Consider the following 7887-nt stretch of genomic DNA (forward strand, 5'->3'; position numbering starts at 1 on the left):
GTCGGACCCAATCATTTGATGTTCGACCTCTGAAGAAATTTACAAAGGATAAAATGCAATTTTCACCTGAACCCGAACCTCTTCCCTCCACATGTCAAGTTAACATGGAAGAGTGATGTGGATACAAGACAACATGGAATTCTCATATTGGTAGCATATTGACAACATGGACCAATGTAATGTAAAGATGGCAAATTATAAAATCCTATTGATTGACCAGAATGTTGTGGCAACTAGGGTGGAAGTTATGTCATCAAGGGATGATGTGGCAATCTAGTGTATGACAATGGCAAGTAGCTTTGGAATTTTCAAGTGCCCAAGTGGGCCAAATTCGAGTGACACATGGCAGTTGGGAGATGAAGGTGATGGGTCCCATTAATAGGTAAATTTTGAGGTTCATTATGCTATCATCAAACCCTTAGAATTGTCCTTTTCTCACATTAATTCCCATTTTTAGTCTTAATATGATTAGCAAGAAGAGTAAAAGGAGTTTGTCATAGTATGTGGCATAATGTGATTAAATTACAGGAAAAAGAAGCATTTTTGAGGCATTCACTATCCAGGGGATTGATGGAGACAACTGAGAGAGAATCTAGGGAGGCTTGTCCACCTCCTTAACTCGGCTTGAGATCACAAAATCCTCACTCACAAACTCAAATTCACTAACAGTTGAGTAACTCCAAGTGCAAGTGAAGCTCAAGAAGGACCAGATCCACAATTTTCGAGATCTTGAAGGGAGTCATTCCTATTTTCAAGGGAGCTACCATCATCTACCTTTTTGTATAAATAAACCAACTGAAAGGATCATTAGGATTCAAATTTTTTATTTAGATAAGAGTAGCTATTGAGCCCAGGGATTGACCTTGTTATTGTTAACTTTCATGTGATGTATGAGACAACTATTTTCTGCTAATAAGAAGTTTGATATTGAGCTACATATGATCTAGTTCTAGAGGGCTAAACCCTTGGGTTTGGACCCAACCCAGAGGCTTTAGTCCCTCTTCTGTATTTCTTTCTTGTTCTTGTTTCCAAGCATGCAATGTCTTTATTTTGTTGTAGTAGATGTTAAGCTATAAAAATTTGTGATTGCAGGCTTCCCTATCACCTCTCTTGTGGTAACAATGATTGGAAGGATTTACAATCTCAGTCCAAAAAATATTATTTGTGATTTCTTGGGACTAGATAGATGTTAGTTGTCCTTTTGCATGATTAATTTCTGCAACTTAGGAGTTAGTTTAGTGATCAAAGTAGTGTTGTGAAATGGAATAGATGTTTGTCAAATTCAACTCATGTTTTCCATGGAAGTTTATCTTACTATGTTATTGATCATTTGATGCATGCATTTGTCCAGTTGTAGGGTTGTGTTGATCTTCATGGCTGGGCACATATTTTCATCTCCACTTGGACTTCTCCATCTTATCCCTTTACCCTTCACACTGCTCTCAAACTATGTTTCCACAGTCATCCTGTTTAGGAAATTAAGGACACCGTCGGAATCCACCTTGGTGCAAGAAAGACTTCCAAGAGGTCCTGGGCTTGGCTAGGAGGCTTCCCCAACCTTCATTCACTCCATCCTACCTTCATCCATCTTCTCCTTCCCTCAAGGCACCATCTCCACCCTCAAAAGCCTCTCATAACCCCTCATGTATCAATACAGGGCCTCCTATACCAATACAAGACCTCCTGTAGCAGCACCTGTAGCACCATTTCCCTCCACATGTTTTTCTCCCCACTTCTACCTTAGCTTGTTTAAGATGAATAGTGACCCCGAACTTGTGATTTGGTGATTAAGGGAAGCTCTTAGACCAGTCCAACCTCCTCTTTTCCTCACCGCAAAACAAAGTATAATTAGTGTTTTTATTCACAAGCATGTTACAAGTTAGATTTCTAATTTTCAAGAAAATGTAAAGTAGATCAATGATACATGCAAGTAGGTTATTGATTTGATAAAATGTGCAAAATAGAGTAGCTTCACTTCTGCAAGTAGACTAGCCCTTTCCCTCTCATGTAATGTTAATTAGCATCTACAAGTTGAATGAATGGAATTTTCACTTTCATAGTTAAAATCAGTTTCATCGGGAGTTTTCACTATAGTTAAGTTGGAGGAATGGTCTCTGAACACCTTAATATGATGTAATTGTTGAAAATGCAACAAGATGATGGAGCTTAGTGGAAAGGTGTCGCCTTCACTAAGTGGGCTCGCAGGCTATTTTTGGTGTAAAGTCTGTTTTTAGACTATGTCTATTTTTAGACATATGGATCATGGTCTATGAGTTGTAGGATGCTATTTGTGGATGATTGGTCATGTTGGTAAAAATAGATGGACTTCTATTTTTAGACATATGGGGGGAGTCTATTTTTAGACTGCCAGGCTAAAAATAGAACAGTGGAATATTATTAGCTCTTAATAATATTTGGACTATAAACATTATCTTATCCTCTTGGAGCACTTCAGTTCGAGCTATGGATGTGGCACATGCAACTGTCAATAGGAAATATGCTTTTCTTGTGGTTCAGTTGAGCTATTGCATGATGGACTTCAGTTAGAACTCAAGAGATTGAGTTTGGTGGAGTTGATTGAGGAGTTGATGGAGTTGTGTTCAGTTTGACTTAGTTGAACTAGTTGTATTTAGTCTAACTGCAGAATACACTAGTGATGAGTGAAGTGAATTAATTGTTAATTAATTCACTAATTATTAACTCATAAAGAAACTAAAGAATACATCAGTTAACTCAGTGCATGGACAATTCAGTGGAGACAGGTGTTAGAGGTTGAGATTGCTATCAGTTGTGACTATAGTTGTGCATGAGATTTGCACAATCAATGGATTGAGTATTGCCAATGAGGATTGTGTGGTTCAGCCAAGGGAAATACAAGTTTGGATCAGCCATTCTCATGCAGGATTGCACAGTGGAGGCAGGCAAGCAGCGGAGGAGATTTGAACCTGTGATTGATTCAGATCTGAGCTAGTTTGTGTGTAACAGGTGGAGATAGTACTGAGTACTTGCGAGGAGTATTGTACTATGTATTGTTACATGTTCTCAATCAATATAATATACAGATAGTTGGGGGTTTTCAGTTGTATGCTTTCCCCGTGATATACTGTGTTGATATGTGTGATTGATGCTTCAATGTGCACATGCAATTGTTTCTGAATACTGCAAATTGATGATCAATAGTAGAGGAGGTTATGTATTATGCATGCATTCCACAAATAGTGTATAATCAGGATAATCTCTGTGAATAAGTGTTATATTATTCAAAATTTCTACATGGTATCAGAGCAGAGTTGATCATCATATCTATTATTCAGAAAGTGGTTACATTTTATTTCTTCAGGCAGAGTCTGTAATCGGGCTAGGTAGCCTCTGGATTCATCCTTATTTTGGAAGATGAGATATCCAGTAAAAGCCCATACAGTCAATCTATGTACGAGAAATACTTTATTCTCACGAATTTTAGATCAGAAGCGGTTGAGTTTTGAGCTGGTGGAATTCGAATTTGCAGCAGTGTTTTCTTGGTGTCGAAGTTGAAATTTCTTGCAGCGGATTGCGATTGGAGTATGCCCTTGAAGGCAGCTTGAATTATATTGCATGGAAAGACAGAATGGAGGCGGTGTTAGATGACAATGGGCTGAAGGAGTTCATAGAGGCTAAGGTCCCAAAGCCTACTGATGCTTCTCACGTTGAGGCTTGGCAAAATAAGACAGCAAAGTGTCGAAGGATTTTGTTGGAGGGGGTGAAGGATCACATTGTATCCAGCCTGCATGGAAAGGCTTCTCCATACTTGATTTGGAAAGCGTTGACAGATCTATTCCAATGCAAGAGCGTCTAGAGGAAGTTGGTGCTCAAGGATAAACTCAGAAACATTAAGTGTGATAAAGGAGACAGTATGCCCAAATATCTCACGAAGTTCACTCAATGCCGGGATGAGCTGGGAAGTGTGGGGGTGACTGTTGATGATGAGGACTTGGTGAGCTTGGCTCTCCTTGGTCTTCCGAAGAGTTGGCATTCCTATCAAGACTCTGTCAATGGTCGGGAGAAATTGCCAGGATGGGAGAGACTTTGGTCGGATCTTGTGCAAGAGGAGATCAGGTGGAATACCAAGGATGGATCTTCATCAAAGGCATCTGATGAAGAAAATTGCGCTTTGGCTGCCAAAGTAAAGAAGGGGAAGGAGAAGGGTTTTCTTTCCGAATCTAGTTCTTCCAATGATGGGAAGAAGGTTGAAAAATCGAAAGTGTGATGCTTTCGTTGTCATGAGGTGGGCCATTATGCTGTAAAGTGTCCACGGAGGAAATCCAAGAAGGGATCTGGGGAAGGATCTGAAGGTGAGGCACTTTCTTCACAGTTTGAGTTGGATTTCACACTCTTCGCATGCATGGTTTCATCCATGGTGGGAAGTGGTTGGTTTCTTGACAGTGGAGCTTCTTTCCACATGACCGGTGACAAGAGTTTGTTCAGTACTTTGGAGGAGAAATATCTCCACATACTCATAGTGATGGGTAAGGATGAGAAGTATAGTGTCTCAGGTGTAGGCACGGTTATTTTTCAGAGGGAGCATGGAGCTTGTTGGGTCCCTATAATACTAGTGATTACCCCATTACTATTATAGTTATACCCCTTATTTGTATTGTTGTGCCCCTATTACCCCCATATTGTCATTTCTGTGCCCCATAGAATCCCTCTATTGTTATTTTTGTGGCTTTATATTATTATTGTTAGGTCGGCTGGATTATATTGTGACTCCTTAGACTCCTATATATAGAAAGGAGGTTTTGTCATTTGTATCAGCGAAGAATTGTTCATTTATGTAATGTAAAGGAGGTTTCCCCCTCGAAGAGGCTGAATTCTAAGGCGTTGATCTATCTTTTCTATCTTTTCTTGAGTTGGGTTCATAACATTTGGTATCAGAGCTTTGGATTCTAGGGTTTCGCTGCTCCAAACAGGTCATCGTGGAATTTTCGCTATAACTTTTTTTCTATGACGTTTCAGAAGTCGCAAAAAAAACCCATTTGAGAAGAAATCGTGCTAAACCTTGGGTCCGAATTTCAGAGCTTTTCGCGCGATATTTGCGGAGATATGATCTAAGGAAGTTGGTATTTTTGCAGACTCCTGAATTACATTCAAAACAGGTGACCTGGGGAAAATCGTCATAAATTTCTCTCTGGGGATCGGATTGAAATTTCGTAAGAAGGTACAGAAAGAGGACGGGCTGTAGTTTCTTGTGTGTGTGTTTCAGATTCAAAGGTTGAAACAGTGACTCGTGGCACGTCGTACAAGTTTGCTCTACTGAACCAGTCTAAAAGCAAGTCACTGTGGGAGATTTCACATAACTCTTCCTTGGAGAATCCAATTTGGCTCAGACTTGTGGCATTGGAAAGAGGACGCAGAAGGCTACTACAGGTATCAATTTTAGAACTGGATGATCCGAAATTACAGAGATACATCAAATTCAATATCAGGCTTCTATAAAGTGAAAAAATGTGTGTAGTTTTTTTTTTAATTTTTGTGTAAGCTTGGTTTAACGGAATTCAAAGGGCATAGTAAAGCATTATTATCGGTAACTGATGCCCCGAGGAAAGAAAATGCAAACACCTAGTAAGGAACCTGGAAGCTCTAGCATGACTCATGAAGAAGAGGAAGAAATGCTACATGATATATCAAAATTACAAGAACAAGTGCAACAAATGTCACACTCACAAAAGCTAACAGAAGCTAAGATAAGTGGCGTGGAATCTAAGATAAATGGCGTGGAATCTAAGATAAAGGGCATGGAAGCTAAGATGGAGGATTCGATGGCAAATTTGAAGATAGATTTGAAGACAGACATGGAAGAATTGAAGAAGTTGCTACAAGAAAGGGTCACTAATGGTGAAAAGGTAGTAAAGGAAACTCATGATGAGAACAAAAGAAATGTTAATCATGATTCCATAGACACTAATGTTGGATCAAAGAATTACCATATTCCAAAACTCGATATGAGGAAGTTTGATGGCAAGGATCCCACCACATGGATATTACAAATGGAGCAATTCTTCGATCTCAATAATGTGCAAAACGCACAAAAGGTACGTATGGCAACTATATATTTGGAACCAAATCAGTTTGTATGTTATCAACGACTTTGCTCTCGTAAAAAATTTATCACTTGGGAAATTTTTACGGAAGAATTGATAGCACATTATGAAGATACAAAAAGCAACACTTTTTTTAGCCAATTGATAAGTCTCAAACAAAAGGGTTCAGTAATGGAGCACATTGAGGAGTTCCAAAAATTGAACATAAGGGTAAAAGATATTCCAGAGGAGCATAGGATTGATGTGTTCATAGGGTCTTTAAAGGATAATATCCAACATGATGTTTGCCTTTGGGAACCTGATTCATTAGAGAAGGCATTCAGGTTAGCAAGAAAAATGGAAAGCAAAATTATGGCAACCAGGAAGCATACCACTCACAACTATAAAGACGGAAGTGTTGTTGCCCCTAGTCTTCCACAACCTATAAGGTTGACACAACAAAAATTGGAAGAAAAAAGAGCAAAAGGGCTTTGTTACAGTTGTGATAGCAAATACACTAAAGGTCATAAGTGTGCTGAGAAGAAATTATTCTACATAGATTGTGAAGAGGAAGAAGAAAAGGAGCAAGAAAGGTCAAAAGAAGAAGATATACTCCAGGAACAAAGCCTAGATGAAGAACAAATAAATCCGACCATATCTTGTAATGCATTGGCGGGAATTACCACTCCTCAAACCATCAAGATAGAAGGACAAATCAAGAAGAAAAAGGTAATAGTGTTGATTGATTCAGGAAGCACCCACAATTTTATTCATTGTAGGGTAGCAAAAGAATTGAATTGCTTCCTATATCCAGCACCAGAGTGTCAAGTGATGATTGCAAATGGAGGAACAATAAATTGCTCTGGAAAGTGCCATAATATCAAGCTATCCATGGGAGAATATGTATTGACTAGCCCAATGCTTTCCATTCCAATGGGAGGTGTTGATGTTGTACTAGGAGTCCAATGGCTACAATCCTTGGGTACAATAGCTTTTAATTTTCAAGAACTTTTCATCAAATTTTCTGCGGAAGGAAAGGAAGTTGAATTAAGGGGTATTGCAGGGAAACCAGGAAAGATAATCAGCTCTAATGGCATGACTAAGCTTCTTAAAAAGGAGCAAAGAGGTGTAATTGCACAATTATGTTCGCTAGATGTTTCCACATTGGAATCATCTATTTCTCCAGATCTCCAAAATGTCCTGGACAATCATTCCAAGGTATTTGAGACTCCCAAAGGTCTCCCACCTATGCGTGATCATGATCATGCTATTCATCTGATTCCAGGAAGTGTTCCTCCAAACATCAGGCCGTACAGATATCCCTATGCCCAAAAAAGTGAAATTGAACGTATGGTTGCAGAAATGCTAGAGGCTGGTATAATTCAACCAAGTCAAAGTTCTTTCTCAGCTCCAGTAGTATTGGTGCACAAGAAGGATGGATCATGGCGCATGTGTCCGGATTATAGGGAGCTCAACAAGCTCACTATTAAAGATAAGTTCCCCATTCCTGTTATTGATGAATTACTGGATGAATTGCATGGATCAATTTACTTCACCAAGTTGGATCTTCGTTCGGGATATCATCAAATCAGAATGAAGATTGAAGACATTCCGAAAACACCATTTAGAACTCATGAGGGTCATTATGAATTTTTGGTCATGCCTTTTGGCCTTACCAATGCACCTTCAACATTTCAAGGTTTGATGAATTCAATTTTCAAACCATTTCTTAGAAAATTTGTGTTAGTATTTTTTGATGATATACTAATCTACAGCAAGTCTTGGAAGGATCATGTTGAACATGTTGACAGGGTGCTACAACTATTGG

The sequence above is a fragment of the Pinus tabuliformis genome, chromosome 9 (assembly GCF_031772625.1).
Source record: "Pinus tabuliformis cultivar Carrire ecotype Pingquan chromosome 9, CPIR1, whole genome shotgun sequence".
Taxonomy (NCBI): domain Eukaryota; kingdom Viridiplantae; phylum Streptophyta; class Pinopsida; order Pinales; family Pinaceae; genus Pinus; species Pinus tabuliformis.